The sequence below is a fragment of the Paroedura picta genome, chromosome 3, assembly GCF_049243985.1.
Source record: "Paroedura picta isolate Pp20150507F chromosome 3, Ppicta_v3.0, whole genome shotgun sequence".
NCBI classification, from domain to species: domain Eukaryota; kingdom Metazoa; phylum Chordata; class Lepidosauria; order Squamata; family Gekkonidae; genus Paroedura; species Paroedura picta.
In genome coordinates this window covers 26,616,409-26,640,331 of record NC_135371.1, presented here as the reverse complement: position 1 = coordinate 26,640,331, position 23,923 = coordinate 26,616,409, and the positions used below count along the sequence as shown (strand labels likewise).

Genomic DNA, 23,923 nt, shown 5'->3' with positions numbered 1-23,923 from the left:
GAATATTTATCTAATCGAAATAGCTCATTTACACAGAGCAAAAAGTTAGCAGTTCTTAAATAATGTTATTATGCAAAGTTGCATGACCAATTGCTTTAACTTTTAAAATCTCCACAGTGCGCTTCTGAATGTGAAACGGTACATCATAACTTGGAACTGTAGTTTCATATGGCACTGAAGCATACACAGGTTCTCTGCAAAATCTCAGGTACCCATTCCACACAGTGGTGACTGCGCCAGGCTGCTGCCAGTTCTTTGTGATGGGGCGGTTTGCCCACCACTTCCAGTCTCCCCATGGGGGACCATTTTTGGAGGCACACATTGTCCGTCCTGGATATCTGCTTCCACATGAGGCAGCCAGGATGGAAAGGTTCCACTGCGTGGGTTGGGCCAGGGCTTCCCTGCCACATGGGCCTGGCCTTGCAGAGACCCCTTTGGTGCCCAGGGCAGAAAATGAAACGAGGAAATATCCACGTTTTCTTGCTGCGGGGCAATGGAGGGCCTGAATCAAGCCGGGTCCGTGCCAGCGCCGATGTCATGTGGAAGCAGGAATTAACCCTGCTGCCAGACGAGCGCCAGACCAGGCCTTATTCCCCGTGTGGAAAAGGTCAGATGAAACATCTTGCTGGAAAAAATGCTCCAGAATGTTCAGTTTAGCCTTTTAAAAGCTTACTAATGCAGAGAGCTGATTTCATCATCTCCATTCACCAGGCCTCACAGCAGAACCCTTTGTTCTAAGGCTAGTAGCTCATGTGCCACTGGCTGATGTGTGTCCAGATATTAGATCTTTGGCTATGTATTGTGTCCAGTGATGCATGAGAAGTTAATATGTAGGTTTTAATATATGCAAGAACCAGAACTGTTTCCATTCAAGTCAGTGCAAGTTTGCTGTCTCCTCAACAAGTTCACAACGTTCTTTCAAAATTCTTCCAAAAGAGTAAGCTATGGTTCATCTCTTCTAGATCATTTAAGAGAAAAGCTGACCAGAAATACCGAATGTTCCAGATAGCTGAATCATAGAGCATAGTAAGTGGAATAAAAGATTACAGACTGAACTGCTTATTGAGATAGTATTGTTCACTTATGTTATTCAGACTTCTGATCTTAAACATAACACGGGGGAGTTAGACTTCAAGAACTGGGTTCTTGAAATATTGTTTCTGAATTGTTTCTGTGTATGCTTCTAAAGATCAGGAGCCACTATGCTCATCTGAGGTTATACAACATATAACTTGGGTAATGTTCTGGGAACTATAATCATAGCCAAGGAATACAGTGCAAGTATAAATTTAACCCACTGGAAAGATCTGCTTGGTGTGTGTGTGTTTTTTAACCAACCCTTCAGCTGAATTAGTTGAAAATATTAAAACTCCTTTCCAAAACCGCTAGGGCTTTTGTTTGCTGTATAAGCACTGTGTGGCCAAAACTTCTTCTGTGGCTTTTAACATGTTTCAATTGATTTCTCATCTGGTAGGCTACATCTGAGAGCTATTACTTAACCGATGATGGTGCTGTTTTTGTGCCATGACCACCCTCTAACTTGAATGCCAAGCTGTGCATTTTCATAATGCCATGGCTGGCTACTAGATTATTTTAAAGAAACAGTGAAAGACTGGGCCAATTCCTAACTGCAAAAAAAAAAAAACAACCAAACAGATGGGGGGGGGGGGGTTTGCAGGCAAAGTTTCTTTAACACCTCACAACAAAAATTGAATCCAATATCACCCTTAAGACTAACAAAGATTTATTCAAGCCCTGAGGTTTTGCGTACATGCACTCTTCCTCAGACAAAATGGAACAAGGATCACGGGAGTACAGATATAAAGAAAAATAAATTTGTGGCAAATTAGTAAACTGTCATAATATCCAAATTATGCAATATGGTAATTCTTTGCTAATCAGTCCTTTTGAGTTCAGTTGTAGTTTATGAAAACATTGGAGAAATAAAAATGTTAAGGTTAGTAATTAATGGCAGACAGTTTCCCAGCTGTAAAAAGAAATAATTAACAGACTAGTTGCTTGCCACATCTGTCTCCACCCCATAGCATCCCCATAAGTAACAAGGGGATCAGTTTGTTATTTTTTCCTGAGACCTGGGAGTTAGATTCTGAATTACATTACATACTACTTACATCACATTACAGTCGCATTGTCCTAAATTAAATAAAAAGGGTATTGTAAGGAATGTGGATATAAGAATTGACTGAGATTAGCATATGTAGTGAGATATAAAAAACCTATGTCCTAGTTGTGTTCTGGGTATTCCATTGTTTTGTGTTGTACTAACTTGGATTTCCGAATATGGAAAGATAAGGATATCAGCCTTAATAAAAAGCGCCAGTTAGTCAACGCCATTGTCTTCCCCATAACAAGCTATGGATGCAAAAGCTGGACCCTGAAGAAAGAAGACAGGAGGAGAATAGATGCTTTTGAATTGTGGTGTTGGAGACAAATGCTGCAAATACCATGGACAGCCAAAGTTACCAAAGAGATAGTTTTAGAGAGGACCAAACCAACTATGTCATTAGAAGGCAAGATATTATGGCTAAAGCTGGACACATCATGCGATTAAACTCGTTGGAGAAACCATTAATGCTTGGTATGGTCAACATCAAAAGGAAATATGGTCGCCAAAGGATCTGCTGGCTTGACATGATCCAAGCCGATACAGGGATGACCATGAACCAACTGAAAGAAGTGGTCGTTGACAGGACATATGGCGAAAGCTTTCCTATAGAATCGCTGAGGGTTGGACAGAACTGAACGGATGACATCATCATCATCAACTTGCATTTCTGCAATCTTCATTTCTAGTCTGTTCTTGAAGTTTCTTTGCAATAAAACAGCTACTTTGAGGTCCCTTATTGAACGTCGTGGAAGGTTGAAGTGTTTCCCTTCAGGTTTTTCTGTTCTGTGATTTTGTCAGACTTGTGTCCATTATTTCTTTGGCAGAGGGTTTGACCTGTTTGCCTTTTGTAGAGAACAGAGGGGCTTTATTGGAATTTGATGGCACATGCAATGTTAGAAGATGAGCATGTGATTAAGCCATTGATGGTGTTGTTGATGTTGTCAGTGATTGTGTTATTGGAGTGTATGAGGCAGCAAAGCATCCTATTCAAATTAGATACTGCATTGTTGTGAGTGAGGAGTTGTTTGAGACTGGGGGGTTGTCTGTGCGCAATAAAAAGTTTTCCCCCAGTGCTTTGGAAAGAGAACTGTCATTATTCAGTAGAGGTTGTAAGTGGAGATGAGCCAGTCCATGGGTCTCCACGAACCCACAAATTTGGTTGGTTCATGTGTTTTGAACAGAGGCTTGTCTGGCCAAACCCCGATGACCAAGCATCATTTCTTTCTGGCACTCGAAGCCCCCCTCCCATTATAAGTTGATTGCCTGTCACTCAGAGCCTTGCAGAGTATAGGCAGACGTCTCTATTTTTCCCTTTTTGAAGAAACACTCTTTTGGACCGGGCGGGGGAGGGGGACACATTTTATTTCAAACTGGTGTTCTTTGTGGGTTTGTCCTCAAAACCTAATTTTCTTTCTGGAGGTAGGGTGAAGGATCATTAATAAATTCTGATTTCCAGTTTACTTTTCTACAAAGTGCTTCTGGGATTAATTTCATTTCGATTTTCCCCATCATTTGAGGTATGTGTGTTTGGGGGGACGACGATCCCCTGCATACTTTTTGGATTTGGGGCTGGCTTTTGCTGCACAGCCAAATCAGCATATAGGCTTTCAGCATTTTGGCAGATTTTTAGATCCATTTACAGTCCCATTAAAGAGATACATTTTATTTCAAGGTGCTGTTCTTTCTGGGTGTTCATTTTTATCCCATAGTTCAGATCACTGTTGTAACTTCCTTCCTGGGAGTGAGGTGAAAGATAACCAGTAAATCCTGGTGTCCATTACCCAACATTCAGAAATTGAGGTGTAGTTTTATCTCAAGATTCACCATAACCTAGGCACATTTGTGGTGGGGGCTGTGGCTCCAACACTAGCATCTTATCCTGGTATCTAGGGAGGTCGTAGTTGGATAGGCAGATCAGCCTCTTGGCTTCCACATTTCTTTTCTCTTTTTCATTCCCAGATCACAAATGAGACTATGTTGAAGTGTCCCCTTTACCAGTGAAGTTTTGGTTTTCTGTGGTGTTCTCTTAGAGCACGGTTTCTGTTCCTTTTCACCCTCTTTCCATTGTTCATATCCCATCAATACACTTTGAAGCCAGTCATACATTGCTGCTTTTTCTGCGTCAAGGAGAGTTCAATCTGGGAACCAGAGGGGTGCTCCTCATTGAAGATTCATAGTCTTTTACCAGATTCAGAAGTGGATCAATTGGTTGAGCAGCCCAAAAAGCAGCAGTTGATCACACACTTTCTGGAGGAGGAAACTGACTCTGCAGAGTTGGGGGATGGGAATGGGAGAACATCTAGTCCCTTCACATCAAATGATGCTGTTTCTGCATCTGCCACGAACTCATCCTTGTGGACGAATGGTGGACTTCATTCACAGCAACTTAGACCAGCTCGCAGTTCCAGATTGGGGTCTAGGTTTCAGCCAGAGCTGTGGGACCCTTTCCAAATGGTTCCTGGGGAACCTTGTGTTGTGGAGTACAGGATTTGCAATGCCTTCATGTGCCATGGGACAGACCCAAACCACCTTTCTCTCTAAAACTATGGCATGGGAAGGTAGGTGAGTGGATAACCACCCAGGGCCAAAAGGGAAAAGGGTGGATACAGAACTATAGCCAGAAACCATGCCCATAATGAGGCTATACAGTCAGGGGGTTCCACAGTGCATTTAACTTCTATAGCACCCCAGGAAACAGCTAAATAGGTAATGAACTCAAGCAAACCCAAAGTTCATGAAGATGGGGAGGTCCGTTTGAGGTTCATGGTGCCCCCTTGACCCACAAGCCCCCACAAACCTCCATTTTCTAGTTGTAAGTCACTTATAATGTGCTGAATTGTTTTGAGTTGAGAACTGTATGTAACCACTAGTGGTGTTGTGTTATTGTCCCTTTTGGGTCTGTCTTCCAACAGGTTTTCTCTTGGTATCCTTCTGACTTTGTTGATCTGTTTGTTGACCTCATTGGGTGGGTACTATAGTTCCAAAAACGTTTGTTGTAGAACCTTAAGGTGAGAATCTCTGTCACGGGGTTGTTATAAGGATAAAATGGAGGTAAGAAGAAGGATGCAAGCCATTTTTCATCCCCAGCAGGGAAAAAGCTGGGAAATAAATGAAGAAACTAAATAAAAATGATAGAATTTGTTAATCTCCAATGCTGATATCAAAATTTTCCATATTTCCTCTGTTCATAAATATTCCATTTAAAACAATTAGCAAGTATCTTCACAGAAGCTTTGCCACTCCCATCATTGGCACTTTGGGAGAGGGCAGGTCAACCTGTCCAAATAAGGTAGAATTTTTTTTAAGCCTTTTTCTTTCATCTGGTTGGAAGGCCCTCCCCAGCCATGATTTAAAAAAAAAAAACCTGTGCCATGGTACCATGGAGGGGTCTTTGGTATCTTGGGCCATCCAAGTCAGGGCTTCTTCTTCTTCTTCTTCTTCTTCTTCTTCTTCTTCTTCTTCTTCTTCTTCTTCTTCTTCTTCTTCTTCTTCTTCTTCTTCTTCTTCTTCTTCTTCTTCTTCTTCTTCTTCTTCTTCTCCACATGCACCCAAAAGTTTATGGCTTGGAAAAGGTGCCACTGGACTCAAACGTTGTTCAATTTCAGGCGAAGAGATTTTATATCGGATAACCTTTTTATACCTTTACATGTCTGTAGTGCGTATTCACTCTGGGAAAATTCATGGCAAAGATGAGCCACCCTATTATTAGATATTGTTCTGCAGTTACATTTATTACAATTGAATAAACAAGTATAGATCTGCTGATGGGCTCTCCCCCCCCCCCAGTCCAATAATCGCACTTTTTTCAAGCTGTGTCTCACAGACAGACAATGAGCCACTTTTGGAAAGTGTACCTGGCTCATCCAAACAGTGCCTTAGGACTGAATTGTAAGAACATGATTTTACCTTGGAGAGGTTGCAAGCTTATTCATAATAATCTCTGATGTGTAATACTTCATTTTATTTTTATTAATTAAATGTTTTCTGTCTGTGCCTATGCCTGTGGGGAGGGGACTGTATGCCTCATAGTGCCCCACCCACCCTAACCTTTTCCAAGGCATGCTTGCCAAGGCTGTTCCTTAGCTCCTTAAGTCAAGGACTTTGCTGTACCTGCGATGTCTGAGGGTTTTCCCACACTTGCTTTGCTCAGGCAATGAGCACCCTACTTGTTGGCATGCTGGCTTCATCTTCTTGTATGTACACCAGTCCAGCCCTTCCATCACTGTGCACATATTCGCCGTCTGTAATGCATGACCTCCATTATCTACCTGAGAGGGAGTGGCAGCTGCAGTCAGCATGCTTCTTCCCATGAACTGACTCGACCCCATTTATATGCAAGAATCCTATCCTGATTGGCAAGTACCAAGTTGGTTCCCAGTGATGTTTCTCTGCACCAGCCCAGCTGCTATCCATATTTCATCTTTGATCTTCCCAAGTTTGCTTACATTTTCAGGAAATTTCCAAATAGATTGAGGTCAACCATATTTTTTAGTCTTTTAATCTTCTTCCTCCCCCCCTCCCTTTCATTCTTTTTAACACTGCAACGTATTATCTTGAATTATATGAAACCATAGGTGACCGAAACCTCTCTAGCAGATCACAGTTTGTCGTTTCTGTCTGCAGGAGACAGCAGTGTTTGAATCTGGCTGCTTATCTAATAAAGCAAAAGAGAGAGAGAGAAAAAAAGAGGAAGAAGCCACACTTCTTGCAGCTTTTGTAGCACAGTTTGTGGGCTTGCCCATCATAATACAATTACGAAGGTTAACAGGAAAAAAAAAACTGGGTCCAGGAGTGATTCCAGGCAGCTGGCAGTCCCGAAGAATTGGAAGCACACCACCAAAGAAAACTGCAGTGAAAAGCAAATTAAACCTCATATCTGCCATCTCACTCGCTTTTCTCTGCTTTCCTGTTTGGACTTGAAAGGTGATTGGAGCCAAGACAGTGACAGTTGACGGAAATGCTGCAAGGAGAGAGTATTTATTTACAGTGAATCGTGGTGATGCTTGTTCAGGATGCGGTTTCACGCAGGATGTTCTTTCCCCCACCCCCCACCCCCCCACCCCCCAGTTTTGATCATTTCTCAAAAAAGCAAAAAGCAAACAACAAAAACAAAAGCTTTCTTGATTGTTTGAGGGCACAGGTTAGGCTTAGGGAAATGTTGTGTAACATGTTTGCACTTGGAATCCTCTCTTAATGTACCATCGTAGGAAGTTCCTGTATTGGGCATCCTGGCAACTGCCAGAAACAGCTCTCATCCAGATGTGTTCCAGCACAGCTGTATTCGTTAGACACTCAAAATAGGGAAGTAGGCTGGGAACGTATGCTGCAAGCGATGGTTAATGTAGACCAGTTAATGAATTGTCAGAAATATCGCCGGTTGAGTGTGTCGTAATTTCTCTTCCCGTCCACAAACAAACCTTGTGGAATTTCTTTGGTCTAAACATTTGCACAGAACGGAGAGGTCCTGTTTCATTTTATGACTATTAATCAAACGGTTTCCCCAGTTCTTTGTTGTAGTTTAGTGATCTGCATTTATTTTTCAATGAGAGTTTAGGAAAATGTAGGTAAATTTTATTTGGCGTGTGTTTTTGTCTGAGTCTGCGTGGTTATAAGTAGCAAGCATAGCACATATTTCTGGATATCCCAAAATTGACTTGTTGCTAGCTTGGCATTGAATGAGATTTAATTCTTAAGTTGATTTACATGTTAAAGTGGAGGCTTTGGTGTATTGAAAATCAGTCGGACTAAAGCTCTGAAGGCTATATGGACCACAGGTAGATTAATTTGGCAGATTTACACGTAGGAGCGCCTGGTACCAAGTGAATGGGACTAAGCTTGCTTCAGTTCAGGTATCATAAGGTAAAGGTAAAGGCAAAGGTATCCCCTGTGCAAGCACCGAGTCATGTCTGACCCTTGGGGTGACGCCCTCCAGCGTTTTCATGGCAGACTCAATACGGGGTGGTTTGCCAGTGCCTTCCCCAGTCATTACCATTCACCCCCCAGCAGGCTGGTATCAGGTATCATAGTTTACATTAAAAAACCCAAAACCTTGTAATGGGGTCAGCTCAAAGGTAGGGAATGCCAGCAAATGTTAGTGCTTGCAATGGGGGAAATGAACAGATACTTGCATAGTTTTTCAAATAATGACACTTTTCTGGCACCGCAGGCAGATAGATGGCACAAATATTTGGGATCCGCATATCAGTCACTTTTCGAAATGGAATGCCAGAGCTACAGGTTGCATCTGTCAGTCATTGAGCTTCAGCACAATTATGTTTGGTTTGAAAATTACAGCCCAATACAATTTGCTTGGTTTTAGGTCCCAACAATTCAGTTCGGTTTATTCCCAAGCTCTGAAGGGGGTGCATTATTCAAAGTCATCTAATTGCTACATATTATTGCGTCTGCCCTTCTACTTCTGTTAGGGGTGTGCTCTTACTAGTATCAAAAGGGGGCTACGTTACTTGCCAGATATACGTATCTGTGTGTAAATTCTCTGTATATATAGTTTAAATTATTCCAGTGTGTGTATCAGACTCTGTACTCTGGAAAGTGAGGCTCTTCTATTACTGCAGAGCAAGCAATAACAATGCAAGCTTTCCTCTTGATCCCGCAGGTTGCTCTGAAAGTGCATCATTAACTATTATGTGCTCATTTCTGTCTTCAGCAATTGATCTTGTTCTGTAGGGAAGATGTTAATAATTGCTTGATTTGAAGGGTAACTTTTAAATGTGAACCTATATAATCTTCACCGAGACTACATGGTAGTACGGAGAAGACAAGGGCTTTCTTTGCAACCAGATTGGCCCAAATCTGAACATTGTGCTAATCGTACAAATTGAAGGTACAGCAATTTATTCACTCCAGTTTCTTTCAGTATAAATGAGCTTTTTGAAACTGTGGAGGAGAGGTTTTTATTTCACACTTTTCTTTTAAATTATTTTATAAAGGAACTTTATAATGAGTTTTAGATTGGGAAGGAGGAATCTAATACTCGCGGGGGGGGGTTGTTTTGGTTTTTTACACTGACAGTTTTTAATTACACTGCTGCTAGCCACAAGTTCCTTCTGCGACTCCCACATTGTTCCAGCCGGCAGAGTGAAATGTTTTAAGGAACCATAAAAACCAGTAGCTTGCATCCAGAGGCCATGGTTGCAGTGGGCATTCAGGCTACCAAAACAAATGCCTGAATAACTTTATGGTCGGTGGATGTGCTGCTTCATATAGCATAGAAATGCTTAGGAAAGAATAAAACATGACCCCAACATCTGCATATACCCCTCTCAGGGGCTGTTATGCATGCAGTTGAACAAAAATGAGTGGCAGCCCTAGAGAAGAAGAGAAGAAAATTAAGATGTAAGGATTCCAATTACTGTACACTCTTCAGATTAAAACTCAAGCCGGCAGATTTTTCCTGTCACTGAGGCTTCTTTAAAGCAATCCATGTATTTTATTTTGAAACATTCTTTCCCTGTAACATTTAGCTTCTATCGGACTCTGTCCTAAAGGCTGTAAAGCCCATGTGAGGGCAGCTCATCTGTACGTATTCCTTTAGGAAGGACTACCAACCCGAGTGTCAGTAAAGCAAGAGACAACTAACCCTGTTTAGTGCAAGCAGATGTGCACCACTAACCCTTTGGTTCAAGTCAGGGGCCATTTTGCCCCACTGGAGTAAAGTAGATTGGTTCAAGGCGAACTGGCTGCAACAAAACACAGCAGAGGTTGTTTTTCTTGGAGAGAAATGTTGGGTGGAGGGAAGCCTAACAAAATACTCTAAATAAAAACTGCCTGGCTTTTCCTTCCTTCTAAGATTTTTCATCACTCATGGAAGCTCAAATCGTTTGGAGCATGCTATCAGATTTAGGATAAAGACCTTTTTCTTAACAGGAGGTCAGTGAGTGTTGTTCCACAATGTCTCTTCTGTAGGAGGGTAGAATGTAAGTATTTCAGTACTGGTGTTGACAGGCCTTGTTACCATGAGGCAGGAACTTATTTATCTTCTTTACTATAATATTTTTAAGCTGCTTTTTTTTTTTTTTGCCTGAGGTTCATCAGAACTTTGCACCTCAGAAATAGTTTCCGGTATTAGAGTGAGATTTAAAAAAAAAAAACTCTTGGTAAAAATTAGGTTATGGGAGATAGTATTTTATGCAAAGTATTGTGTAATACAAATATTTGCACTGTAAAACAAGCTGAGCAAGACTAGACTAATCTCATCAGATCTTGGAAGCTCAACAAGGTCGGTCTTGGCTAGTATTTGAATAGGAGACCTCCAAGGAATACCAGGGATGTGACATGGAAATAGACAGTGGCAAACCACCTTCGAAAGTCTGTTGCTTTGAAAGCCCCATCAGTTGATGGCAAAAACAACCCAAAACAAAGCAATTTTTCATATTTCCTTGATAGTTTAAGTGATCTAGTTAAGTGTTGCAGTTAAATAACAAAGGTGCACAGTCTTTTAAAAGTGTGTCTTTTAAAAGAACGTCTGCATTCTGTAAAGCAGTGGTCCCCAACCTTTTTATCACCAGGGACCGGTCAATGCCTGACAATTTTACTAAGGCCCGTGGGGGGGGTAGTCTTTTGCTGAGGGATGTTGCCGCCGCCTGAGCCCCTGCTCCACTTGCTTTCCCGCCGGCACCCCTGACTTCCCACCGCCCGCTGGGGAGTGCTGCCAGGAGCAGCTGCACAGTGCCATGCCGAGGGGGAGCCCCAGCCATAGAGAGCACCAAAGGTGAGCCGGCAGCAGAGTGGCAGGGCAGCCCCCAAGGCAGCAGCCAGAGAGAAGGACGAGGAGGAGCCGCGGCCCGGTACCAACTGATCTACAGACCGGTCCCGGTCTCCAGACCGGGGGTTGGGGACCACTGCTGTAAAGTACAGCTCTCTCATTTGTGTTACAGAAACACCTCCGTCCCCTACTCATTTTGGCTAGAGACGGACCTTTCCTGATATCAACTAGAATCTAAACGTGGTACCAATAACAGACCTCACAGGCGCAAACCCTTTTCAGCTCTGAGGTTATTTTGCATGGCAAATAAATAATAAAAGCTAGAATACCAGAAGAGCCAAATAAAAACAAACACAAATCAAACAGATGATTTTTTGTTTTGTTTTTTACTTCACATTTAAACCTCAATGGGTTAAAAATGCAGAATGTTTTTAAAGGGCATCTGAACTCTGATCCCCTCACTTCAATGAAATGAACTTCTTATAGAATTACAGTGCAATGCTTTGTCGTATTGTGGTAAGCGGGAGAGCATGCAATATGCTATCAAGAGTGAAAGTGAGGATCTAACGTTAATAAACACCTATCTCTAAGGAACCCATTCAGTGCATAAGAACTTTCTTACAAGATAGAGGCAAATTGTATGCATGTGTACTTTATATGTGTGTATGTTTTTCTTATCTTGGGAAAGCCTTGTGGAGAAAAATGAACTTCATGGTTAGTGGGAAGGGGACAAAGTGAAAAGGTGTGAGGATTTATCTTTATCAAGTATATATGTCCAAGGGAAAACAATTGTAGCTTATCGCCTATGGTTCTGTTTCCTAACATGTATTTGTGAGATTTATTTATTCATTTATTGGACTTAAAGGCTGCTCCTCTCTTACAAAGTCTTGGGGCGGCTAACGACAACCAAAGGGTCCAGACATGTATAACTTAAAAACAATAAAAACATACATATATAACAATTGAATTCTGTTAAAATTGTTCTGCATTATCCTATTAAACCAAATTCTCGGATATAAATGATGATAGCAGTGATGGAGGGGGAGGCAGTCAGGTGGCAAGGGAGGCCCATATAATTGTTTGGCCTCAACCATTTTGCTATATTCAGTTAACTTGTGCATTTAAACTGTATATGCAGTGTGTGTGTGTATGTATATTCGAAGAAGAGCCTGTTGTATGAAAAATACAGTGGGCGCTAGCCTTCTACCCCCCCCCCCCAGACCCAGGGCAGACCCGCCGAGGCTGCAGTAAGGTTTCTTGGGGTGGGAGGGAGTGCTGGCAGGGACTCCCTCCCCCCTTCCCCCACCTGGGGAGCCCCTTCAATGCTTTATGAGGCCACAGCCAGGGCTGCTCAGGACAGGGATAGTGCTAGCAGGGGCAGGATCCTTCCCTCCCCCCTCATCCTTGGCAGCCCTGCTGAGGCCTGGTGATGCTACGGAGGGGGCTGCTTGGGGCAGGGGGAATGCTGGCGGGGGCTGCCTTCCCCCCCAGGCCTGCAATCCTAGGGCCTCCCTCCCAGTTCCCGCTTGCTGTCTGGTTTACTGCAGGCTGACACTTCTTCCATATAAAAGAAATTGAAGGGGGATGCCGTCAGGGGCAGGACAGCCTACTTGATTGGCCATTCATTCAGTGCTCATTTCAATTAATGATCAGATCATCAGATCATCCAGATCTCTGCTTGACTTTCTGACCTCAGAACTTGATTCTTGCCTTCAAAGCTTGCAGAAATTTTCCATCTCTAGTATGGGTAATACTGCTGGTAAAAAAAACAGTCCTTGACACTATAGCAATCTGAATGGTAAGGCATGGCTGAGGAGTATTTATGTATGGTTTCCAGTTTCCTGATCACAACAAGATACCTCCTGTCCCCTTCTGTTACTGCTCACTACCACTTTGATGGATGAAGGGAGAAGATTTTCAATAAAGATTAGAGGTCTTGATTGCCATTCTCAGTGTGATGTTGTCACTTCTGATGTGACCTGCAAATGACATCATCACAACAACTGACACTCTTAATCCAAAACAGTGGCTAAAGTATAGAGTTTGGGGTGAATGCTAGAGTGTCCCATCATGATGGTATCACTTCTGGGTCACACCGGCATTGACTTCATTAAGCCAGGAATGCCAATTGAGTCTCCTCAAATAGTAAGTCCCTACCTACCACACCAGTTGTCAAGCTGGGTCTGTCTGCTGATGGTCTGGCATCTCTACTCTCATGCCATCAGCCTTCACCTTCAAGGGGAGTGTGGTTCTATAAGGCATAACAAATTTTAAATGTTGGGGCAATGGAACTTTTCTTGATGAATTTTGTACCTCCTAGCACTACATGGTTCATGTTAATTGGTTCATAAACCAGTTTGCTATTTTTTATTGAGTTTCTTTGTAGCTTTAAGGAGCTACTGTCCCTGGCTTTAAAAACCATTATTATAGTTAACAAGCAGCAAACTCTAGGCTGAAGTGAAAAAAACTTAGCATAAAAAGAACAAAAGGTGTGAGTATGCAGGACACCTAAGTTTCAGGTAAAATCATGGCTTAGAGCAAGGCTGCAGGTTGCCAAGGCAGAGGGTGGGGCCGTCAAGGAGGGGATGCAGAGGTCAGGTGGCTTGTGTGCTGCTCACGTGGCTTGCTGTCACATGTGCTGTATGGCGGTGCCCTGCCCATTAACTGTCCTCTTGTGACTGGCCAATGGGAGGTTGACCATGCCAGCCTATATCTGCCCTCCTGTCAAGCAACCAGAATTCTGAAAGTGCATACATAGTTTTTATTGCACTGGATTTGGAGAATGAGATGTACGACAAAATATAGTACTATAATTTATTCCACTGACTTTTATTTATTCAGGAGCCTATGCAAAAGTGGTAAACGGACACCTTTTTCCAACAAAAATTGTAACTCAAAAGCTTAGACAGAGTAGCTGCTAAAAATCGCATATGTTTTTATTCTAAGAACTTTTCATCTAGAGTTAAGCTAAATCCTTTACATATTGGTCCTACATACAATAATGCAGTGTATCTTCCACTTTAATACTGAAGTGGCCTCTTTTTTTTTGGTAGAGTCAATTAAAAAAAAAGAAATTGACTATGAATGGTATCTTTTACTTCGTTGTCAAAATCAGCCATCTACTAAGTTTTTATTGTCTTTAGTGTTTTAGTACAGCGGTCTGCAAGCTTTCGGCCGCTGCAGACCGCTGCTCTGGAGTGGGGGGAGAGGGCAGCCCGGGGGCCCGTGCATGCGTGTTTGCGCTGCTGCCATGCCGGCGGCCGCAGTTCCCCCTCCCAGCCCCTCCGGGCCATCAGCAAATCGGCCGCTAAAGCGGCCGATTAGCTTGCTGCTCGGCAAGCTTCTCTTCCCTCCCCTCCCGATACAAGAAGGTTGCCGGGCCGCGAGCTAATCGGCCGCTTTGGTGGCCGATTTGCTCGTGGCCTGGCGAGCTTCTCGCTTCGGGGGGGGGAGGGAAGAAGGAGCAGCGGCCTGGCGCCAAGGCCTTCGCAGCCTGGCACCGGGCCGCGGGTTGGGGACCACTGTATTAGTATATGAAATACAGAACAAAGTTTGGGTCTGGTGGCACCTTTAAGAACAACAAGTTTAATTCAAGGTGTAAGCTTTCATATGCGTGCACACTTTTGCCAGTAGAGTACAACTTCTCAACAGAGGGTTTTTCGTTATCAGAAAAGAAAAATTTTTGTTCACATTTGATAAACATTTTCTGCAAAAGTTTTTAAAAAGCACACTAATAATATTACAGGATGAAACAAAGTTAAGCTTGGGCGTCAGTGTAAAAATACGTTATTTAATTCAGTGCAAAATTCAGTAACTGGTTATGCTTATTCACATTGAGATATATTGTGGCCCCTAATTCTTGGCACTAGAAATGTTCCAATACCCACCATCTGGTGAACTTTAATGTGTTTTTGAACAGCACAGCCTGGTAGTGTGCCTATATACAAGACATATTCACGCACAACATATAGTGGCAGGGGAAAGGAAAAGAAATTATGTTTCAGCTATGAATGACTTATATTTACCCAAGCGACAAAGAAATACCCAACGGCTCACAAGTGATCAAAGCCACCCGTGAGTTATAGAGGTCTCTTCTCATCGTTGAGGAAAATATAGTGCACTTGTACCTGCTTTGTATTCTGTTTGTACAACATGCACATTTTTAATTCTCATTTTTATTTTGGTTTGTAGGTCTTTTCCCTCTTCCCAGCTAGTGATTTTTCAAAGTCTCAGCTGCTTCCTCCATGTCTCATGTTGATGCCAGACACAGAGCAGATTGGAAGGCCTTTGAACATTCCATTAGTTGGGCTCAAAGTAGGCTTTTTTTCCTGATTGCTTGGTAGCAAGGAGCATAAGGAATTTAATTTTGATTGACATACAGTGTGCCCTTAAAGCAAAGTGATCTGTCAGCAATCAGACACCCACATTTTAGTTATGGATCTATCATAGTGATGCCCAGTCTGTGCTGCAGCAATTATATTTGATTTGCACTTTCCTTTCTGGGTGTTGGCTACTTTAGGTTGCTTGGATGGCTAGCAAGCACTACTGTTTCCCACAAGAATTTTTCACGAAACTTGGCTAGTTGCACTGAGACTGTTCAAAAACGGTTTGGGTTTGACTCTTGGGACTATTTCAGAAGACCTGCATGTTCCTCTAATGTTCCCAAAGTTCAATTAACCAATATAAAATCTTATTCATAGCTAGCATAATTCCAAAATTTATCAGAATTATTACAGAGAGACAAGATAATATTTTCCCCCTTCATCATCGAACTTCTGTGTAGTCCCCTATGGGGATTTTGCATGAACAGACCTGCCACCTGCATTTTTTACAGATAAATGTCTCCATGGGGCACTGTGCACCAGAGCCACCCAGGAACACATTCTCTTACGCAGCAGCACCCCCACCCTTATTTCTGGTAAGGTGCACTTGTACCTAAGACTCCTTAGGGGGAGCATTCCAGATTCATTGGGAGGGGGGTTCTGTGCATTCCCCCTTTCCCCATTATTAAGTAGGCTGATAGAAAGGCTAGGTGAGAAGGAGAAAACATTATTTTGGTGACTCCATTCTGGTTCCTCAAACCCTTGGAGATATCCCGGGGTCAATATCTTCACATAACCAAACATTTAGACCTATTATTTTTTCCTATGATGTCCTCCTGAATAAACATAGACAAAGTACTAGGAAATCTTATTTGTGTAAGTAGAGACAGGTTTCTCTCTGGTGTGGTACCAAGACTGTCTTAATATACTGTTTTATTGCAAGTTGCATTGAGTGTTCGTTACATTTGGAGAATAAAGGTCCACTTTATTTAAAGGTCCATTTGACTTCTCTTTCTTTTTACATAGGGGTGTTGATGGGAGTTTGATTTTTTTCTCATAACTTATCTAAGAGGTTCCTTAGACCAGTGGTTCTCAACCTTCCTAATACCGCAACCTTTTAATACAGTTCCTCATGTTGTGGTGACCCCAACCATAAAATTATGCAAATGTTCTTTCACAGAAATTAAACAGAAACTCACCGATGGTTCATGATTGTATATAATTTTTTTTTGCGAGGTTTCTCAATTCAGTTCTGCTTCTTGTTCCACCATGCCAATCTCACTCTTTTCTGCTGCTCCAGACAGATGAATGCTGCATCTCGATCTACCCCACAAGGATATTGTGTGGATGGCGCCCCCCCAGCCAAGCTGCTTGCCCTGCCGCGACCCCTGTGCAAGGATCATTTGACCCCACCAAAGGGCTTCCGACCCCCAGGTTCAGAACCACTGCCTTAGAGGATTATGTAATCTCTGTCCTCCCCTTAGCTCATTGAGTATCTTCTATGCAGGCACACATACACTCCCTCTTGCCCCACTGCATGTTCTGGCTTTGACAGCTATAGGGCGAGAACATGTGTACCTGGGTGGGAACAAAGCCTTGCTCCAGTGTACAGTACCCACTGGAGGCTTTTAACTGTAAAAACTTCTCTGATGGCAGGCCTGCTCATGCGCAAACCCCATGTGTGTCTGCAACAGTTATGGATAAGTGTAATGAACAACAACAATTACAGGTAAGTGCAACCCTGTTTTTGTTGGAGACTCGTGTTTTGGGGAATATCTTTGCCCTAATATACTTCCCATTGAATCACATTAATTTGCTTGGCTTAGATTAGAAGAACTGAAACTTTCTCCTAGGCCAGTGGTCCCCAACCTTTTTATCATCGGGGACCGGTTAATGCTTGACAGTTTTACTGAGGCCTGGGAGGGGGGGTAGTCTTTTGCCGAGGGATGTTGCTGTTGCCGCCTGAGCCCCTGCTCCACTTGGTTTCCCACCGGCGCCCCTGACTTCCTGCCATCCGCTGGGGAGTACTACCAGCAGCAGCTGCTCAGTGCCACGCCAAGGGTGAGCCCCAGCCATGGCAGCCACTGGAGAGCAAAAGTGAGCCGGCGGCAGAGTGGCAGGGCAGCCCCAAGGCAGCAGCTGGGGAGGAGGACGATGAGGAGCCATGGCCCGCTACCAACTGATCCGTGGGCCGACTGGGGGTTGGGGACCACTGTCCTAGGCTACCACTATCACAAATACTAAATCTTATTATTTCTTCTCCTGTAAGTGGCATCACATTGTCACCAAGAGCTGTACTCCCTCTCCCAACCTTCTTGGTCTGTTGCTGGTCTGGAAACTCTCCTTCCACAAGATGTGTAGCCAACCAGAAAATGTCATAGTATGAGTTCACATATAACTAATAGTGACTCTTAAACATTTGAGGCAGGAGCACGGTTGAACCGAATGCCTTTTAAAATGAACATATTGTTTAAAATATTTCTTTGTATAAATCTTCAGCTGTGCAGTGATCTTTGTATTGTGGGGACAGCTGCTGCCAAAGTAGCTTTTAAAAAATCTGCACAGTGAATCTGATCTCCAGTGGCTAATGTGAAACCCTATTGAACAGAAGCCCCACTTTCCCGCACTCTTTTGAGAGATCCCTCATGACCTCTTAATTCATAAATTGGGCCAGGACTGAGACAGCAGAAGTAGCAGTAACAGATTATTAATATATAGCTTCATGTCATCATCATATTAATGACCACCCAACTCCCAAAATGTGGATAGTCTCATTAAGGGACCTTATTTAGATACTGAAGAATATGGAAGATAATATAGTGGCTTGTGGCATCTCTCATGGGAATGATTCCCTCTGATCTTCCCTTGCAGGCCTCTGTGTGATAGAAAGAACTGGAACCATGTAAAGTCAAGAACAAGTCTTGACTTGGTAGCCTCTGTGTGAAAGTTGAAATCTAGAATCAGCATCCTAGAGTATTCCAACACCAAGCTAGATGTCATGTCTGCAAGCTCAGACAGGTTGTACAGTGGCAAGCTATGTGGATGGTAAACCAAAAGGACACTCATTCTACCCCAGCCTTTTTCAAACTTTTGACTATGGAGGAGGCCCTGAAATATTTTTCAAGCTTCGAGGAGCCCCGGAAGTGCCACGGGAAGGGGGGGCAAATGCGCAGGCACGGCAGCTCCGTGCCTGTGCGTTTGCGTCCGCCAGTGCTCGGCTGGCCTATGTCCAGAAGGAAAGCCAGCTGGAGAGTGGGGGATGTGAGGGAGAGAGATCTTGGAATTCAGGCTGGGTCCACCTGCCCACAATACAGGAGGTGGGGTCTGGAAGGCTGGTCCTATGGGCTTGGCCTGACCTATGGAGGCCTCTCTATGGTCTGCCCTAGTCTGGAGCACTGGAGGAAGGCCCAGGAAATGGCCACCCACCAGCTCCATGAGGCCCATGGCTGCCTGTGAAGAGCTTGCCATGGCCTGATGTGGCCAGGGGCAGCTGAAGAAGGGCCTGGAAAGCCCCCCCCCCCAGATCCCATGACCCCAAGGCTGTCCTTGAGAGTCTTCAGTGTGGCGTCCCTGGGTCCAGGGGTGTTGTGTGAGGACTTGGAAAGGCTCCCCGTAGGTCCTGTGGCCATCCTGAAGAGCCTCCTAGTGTAGGCCCCTAACACACCATGTGCCAGGTCAGCCTGGCCCACTCCATCCTCTCCACATCCCACCCAAGCTGGGGTGGGGGCTGAAAATCTACTCATAGGGCCCTTGGTGGCCTTGGGGTGCTCCTCCATGAGTGCTAATAATTGGGGGTTGGGGAGAGTTTCCCCTCCATTCTCCCTCCCTTCCACCCTCTCCCTCCCTCCCCTTCCCTTCTCTTTTCTGTCTTTGTTTTTCTGTTGTTTTCTGTCTTCCTTCCTTTCCCCATCTAGAGGTCCTAGTGGCCCTTGTATTCCTGGATACAACAGGCTTTGCCCTTAGTATGACCCATAACATTCAGATCATATATGTTTATCAACCTTTTTTTTTGTAACTGTTGACATAGGAGATCAAAAAGATATAAAAATTGCTTGTTTTTCATTCTTTATACATGTCAAGAATTTTTTTTTCCAACAGAGACACTTTAGAAGAATGAGGAGATTGTAATGCTACTTTAAAACAATTATAATCCCCCCACCAAAAAATATAAAAGTCAATTTGTGTTCATGAAGTGATAGGACAGTTTGTACTGAGTCTCCTTAATTCACTTATTCTTGTAGTCTCATTCCTACTCGTGAAAGTCCTCTGCACACACTGTTAAAGGAGAAATACAGTAGTTCATATCAGAAAATGACCCCATTAAAGTTAGTATGGCTTTAAAAATCTACCTAAAGGAGGTTCAGGAATTAGCTGGTAGGAAACCTGAATAGCTTCTTATTCCCAGGGTGGTCTTCCTAGTGTGGAGTTGTGGTCGTTGTGGTAGGGCAGTTCCTCTGTCGTTTCCTGAGTTATACCTGGCTTGTGAATAAAGAGGGGACTTCATTTTCCAGGGTTAGAAGTTTTATAGTTTTTCAAGTACAGTAGAAGTAGTTTGGAACACTTCTAGATGTTTTTACTGGAAATCTAAGTAGATATGTGGGATGAGTGCTCATGCCTGAGCTTTAGAATTTGACGTGAAAGAGCATACTTCAGAATTAATGGACTGGATGGGGAAAATTAACATCTGGCTCTGATAATGAGATGTGCAGGGAGAATTTTTAAAAGAATATCAATGCTGTCACGTTATACTTCGTTTTCTTTGTTGTTCTTTTTGCAGATCAGAGTAGACCAACACTACTCAGTCCTCAGCTCACAGGAGCTGTATTTGCATTTACCATCAACCAAAAGAGCCACATTACTGTATGACCCATGTGCCACCCCACCAAACACATGCAATGATATAAGATGCAGCTGTTAGTGCTAAACATATAAATATAATAATCTTTTAATTACCAGAGTTCCTCTGAGCATATATGATTGTCTCTCTCCAGTACTCTTGAAATGCTGTACCTTTTAACTTCCTTGCTGTTTCTTTTGCTCTCTTCTGGGCACGAGGCTCTCAGCTCAAATGAGAACAAGATGTCCAGGGCTATTCTTCCTCATCCCAGGGAGAGAGTGAGAATGCAATTTAAAAAGTAAAAGGTGCTCAGTCAGCAGCTACGGCATTGTTGCCAGGTCTTTTCCTGGACGACTCCCATAGTAGTAGTTTTTTACTTCCTTTTCTCTGCAGCCAGCTTGCCCTCTGGGTGGCAGCCTGGGTGCTGGGAAGCATGCAACATTGCAGAAAAGGGTGGGATGTTGCTGGACAAGATGGGGTTTTTGCTTCCATTTTTGGCATGGAGGCTCCACACCTCTGGAAGGCTCCCTGCTTCCTTGTCTTCCAGTCTCCCTGGCGATGGATGTTTGAGTGTAGGAACCCCCTGACAACCACAAGCCTCACTGGGCAGTGGCCTTGCCTACTTTCCTGAACCATAGAGTGGTTGCCATATTGGAAGGTGGTGCTCAGAAGAGAAGAAGAAGAGTTGGTTTTTATACACAACTTTTCACTGCCTGAATGAGTCTCAAAGTGGCTCGCAATTGCCTTCCCTTCCTCTCCCCGCAGCAGGCACCCTGTGAGGTAGGTGAGGCGGAAAGAGCTTCTGACAGGACTGCTTGGTCAGAACAGCACTATGAAGACTGTGGCAAGCCCAAGGTCCCCCAGCTGGCTGTATGTGGAGGAGCGGGGAATCAGATTAGAAGCCGTCGCTCTTAACCACTACATCATACTGACAGATAGTATGTCAACGAACCACATGTGGCTGTTGAGCCACTGAGTTTTACGAACAAAAGATGTTCATTGTTCAGGTAGGGATGTGCAATGAAGTGCTTCCTAGTTCAAGAGCCTACCTCATTGCCCAGCTTTAGTGGAACTGTACTTTGGAGTATGCGTCTCATTCATGGGTCCATCTATAGAGGATTGCTTTCAGGACTGCTCACAGAACTATTTTAAGGTATGTTTTGTATCCCGTCATCGAAAATGGCTTGGGTTGTATCTAGAATTTCTGTGAATGTTGGTGGTGGGGAGACGGGGACAATTTTCATAGGTTCTTCTCAAGCAGTTTTTGGGGAAACTCTTTCTAGCAGGAGCAGTATTCTGAGGGGCAGTAGGCTGCTGGAATATGGGGACGAGATAATAAAAAATCACCTCCTTCCTTCTGGTATGCATAGAAATTTGCGGTGAAAGCCAAGCCTTGGAATAAAAATGTGCCAGGTCTAACTTTTCAGCCTGGACATCCCCCCCCCCCCCCCCAGTCAGTTTAATGGAGCTTTAATGATGGATCTGGGAAGCCTCATTCAGCAATTGCTGTTCTTTCTGGTCAGACATATAAGAAGAAGAAGAGTTGGTTCTTATATGCCGCTTTTCTCTACCTGAAGGAGGCTCAAAGCGGCTTACAGTCGCCTCCCTTTCCTCTCCCACAACAGACACCCTATGAGGTGGGTGAGGCTGAGAGAGCCCTGATATCACTGCTTGTTAGAACAGTTTTCTCAGTTGTGTGGCGAGCTCAAGGTCACCCAGCTGGCTACATGTGGGGGAGTGCAGAATCGAACCTGGGATGCCAGATTAGAAGTTCGCACTCCTAACAACTACACCAAACTGGCTGGAAAAACTCCTAAACACCAAACTGCATGGGAAAAAGGATTGTATACAGTAGCGATCCCCAACATGTGGGCTGCGGACCACAAGTGGTCCTTCGACTAATTGGAGGTGGGCCTCGAAGGACGCCTCCCCCCCCCTGGCCCTTTACTTCATCCCCCCCCCCAGCCCTTTACAACACACTTCATTGTTGTGGTGTGTCTGTATCTTATTTTGAAGGGATGTTTAAACATTACCATAGCGAACAGAGAGCGTTAGGGCAGTGGTTGAGAGTAGAGGAGTAAACTACTCCCCCCCACCGGGCCTCAGTAAAAGGCGTTGAGTGGTCCCCAGTGAGTGGTCCCCGGCGTTGAGTGGTCCCTGGTGATAAAAAGGTTGGGGACTACTGGTATACAGGATGGGTTTTCAGACAAATTATTTGTGCACCATTTTAAAGATATTTGGCCTTCTGTTAACAATACTATGTGTACCTGAAGCAAGAATGATCAGAGCCACTTTTGACAGATGATTTCATTGCTAACTAGTGTATCATTGCAACTGTGCATTTGGGAGAGCTTTGGGAATAGCAAAATGATACGCAGTTTTCAAAATTTATCCTGTTTCCCAGAATATAGCATACATATGCAGAATTCCTGCAGTTAGATTCAAGCAAAATATTGTGATTCCATTTACTCTCAGAAGAAAACTTTTGGTTCCTGTAATCTAGAGCCTCTGGTGCGAGGGAGCAGTGTGAGGAAATTTTTTGAAATGCAAAAATTGTGATATGATATTGATTGGTCAAGAGACAGGCAGATGTGCTTTTCAAGTATACAGTGTGCTCTGTTTACCTTCCCAGAGATCAACTTTAGCAGGATTTTGTTGTTTTCCACTACCTTTAGCAGAATGTGACTGACATAATATTGCACGAACAAAACCTCAGTTCTATCATTTTTGTGCACGTGTCTGTTTTCAGCTTGCAACCTGGTTTGATGTCTTGCTTCTCAGAATGTTTGACGGTAGTAATAACGGAAACAGAGAAAAAAAATGTCAGCATGACTACCGTCGGCATGTCGGCACTAGTCCAGGGAGTTTCAAAGGGATGTTTTATTGATTCTGTAATTGCACAGTAGAATGGACAAGCTGAACTGTACCTCAGGGCAAGGAAAGCCCCTGTCTAAACGGAATCCGTTGAATGTACACTCAGCTGTAACTTCAGCAGGGAGAATTTAGTCTGCAATTCAATCTTTGAAAATGGACAAGAATTCTCTGTCTTTTATAGGATACTTTAGATTCATTTTGCTTCAGGTTGTAAGCAAAATACCAAAGAGACCAAAATAGCAGTTTGTTATAGCGTTACTTTGTGATCCTGTTCTTCCTAATAGTTCTTGTAGAATCATAGGGAAATCATGCAGAAACTGCCTGCATTTTTGTTTCTCCTATTCGGAGGATGTTTCTAGAATAATACTGCTTCTAGAATAACATGCTACTAGACTCTGGTTTTATTGTACTGCCATCCTATGATGCTCTAATCTAGTTAGAATCCTCCTCAGGTCTGTCCACTGGTGCTTACTTCCAGGAAAGCATTCTTAAGGATTGTACTGTAAGCGAAGAGTCCATATTAAAAAAAAGATAATAATAGAAATTGCCATAGTAATAATAACTTGCAAATAATTACCGTGGTATTAGGAACTTCTTATTCTACAAAACTGAATTTTCAACTTGTATTTTCCTTAAGCTGCTACAAAGACTGGTTTTTATAGCTTATGGAAGCTGGCATTCCCCCTAAAAAGCTGGCTGCCTTTATGCTGGGTGTTGTTACCAACAAAATGGGCGGCTTAATTAAAGCCAGCATAACAATGGTACTGGAATAAATAGTTGGGAGACTATTTTCATGATTTCAAAGAAGTTTCCTCAATCTGAAGTGCAGATTTTTAAAAAATTAGCAGGTTCATAGTCAGTTTGCGCTGGTGATTTGGCTTCATGTGTGGGAACTCAAGACTAATTTCAGAAGCTGCTTTTGTGTTTTCAGCCAGAACAGGCCAGGTATGCTGTAAATATAATGTGCTTAGCCTCAGGGGATATGCCAAATAAACATTGTCTCTCTCTGTCTCCAACCTACCTTTCCCTCTCTGTTT

At 43.4% G+C, this 23,923-nt stretch overlaps 1 protein-coding gene across 15 annotated transcripts in view; it reads left to right on the top strand.

Annotated features, from left to right (window-relative positions):
- FOXP1 (forkhead box P1) overlaps window positions 1-23,923 on the top strand; it is a 613,965-nt gene that overhangs the window by 140,085 nt on the left and 449,957 nt on the right. For 12 of the 15 annotated variants that reach the window (XR_013228958.1, XM_077325164.1, XM_077325162.1 and 9 more), the window contains exon 3: window positions 963-1,026. The exons of the other annotated variants lie outside the window; for them this stretch is intronic. The gene's annotated coding sequence lies outside the window, so the exon portion shown is untranslated. The remainder of the gene's footprint in view (window positions 1-962; window positions 1,027-23,923) is intronic. 15 annotated transcript variants of the gene reach the window in all.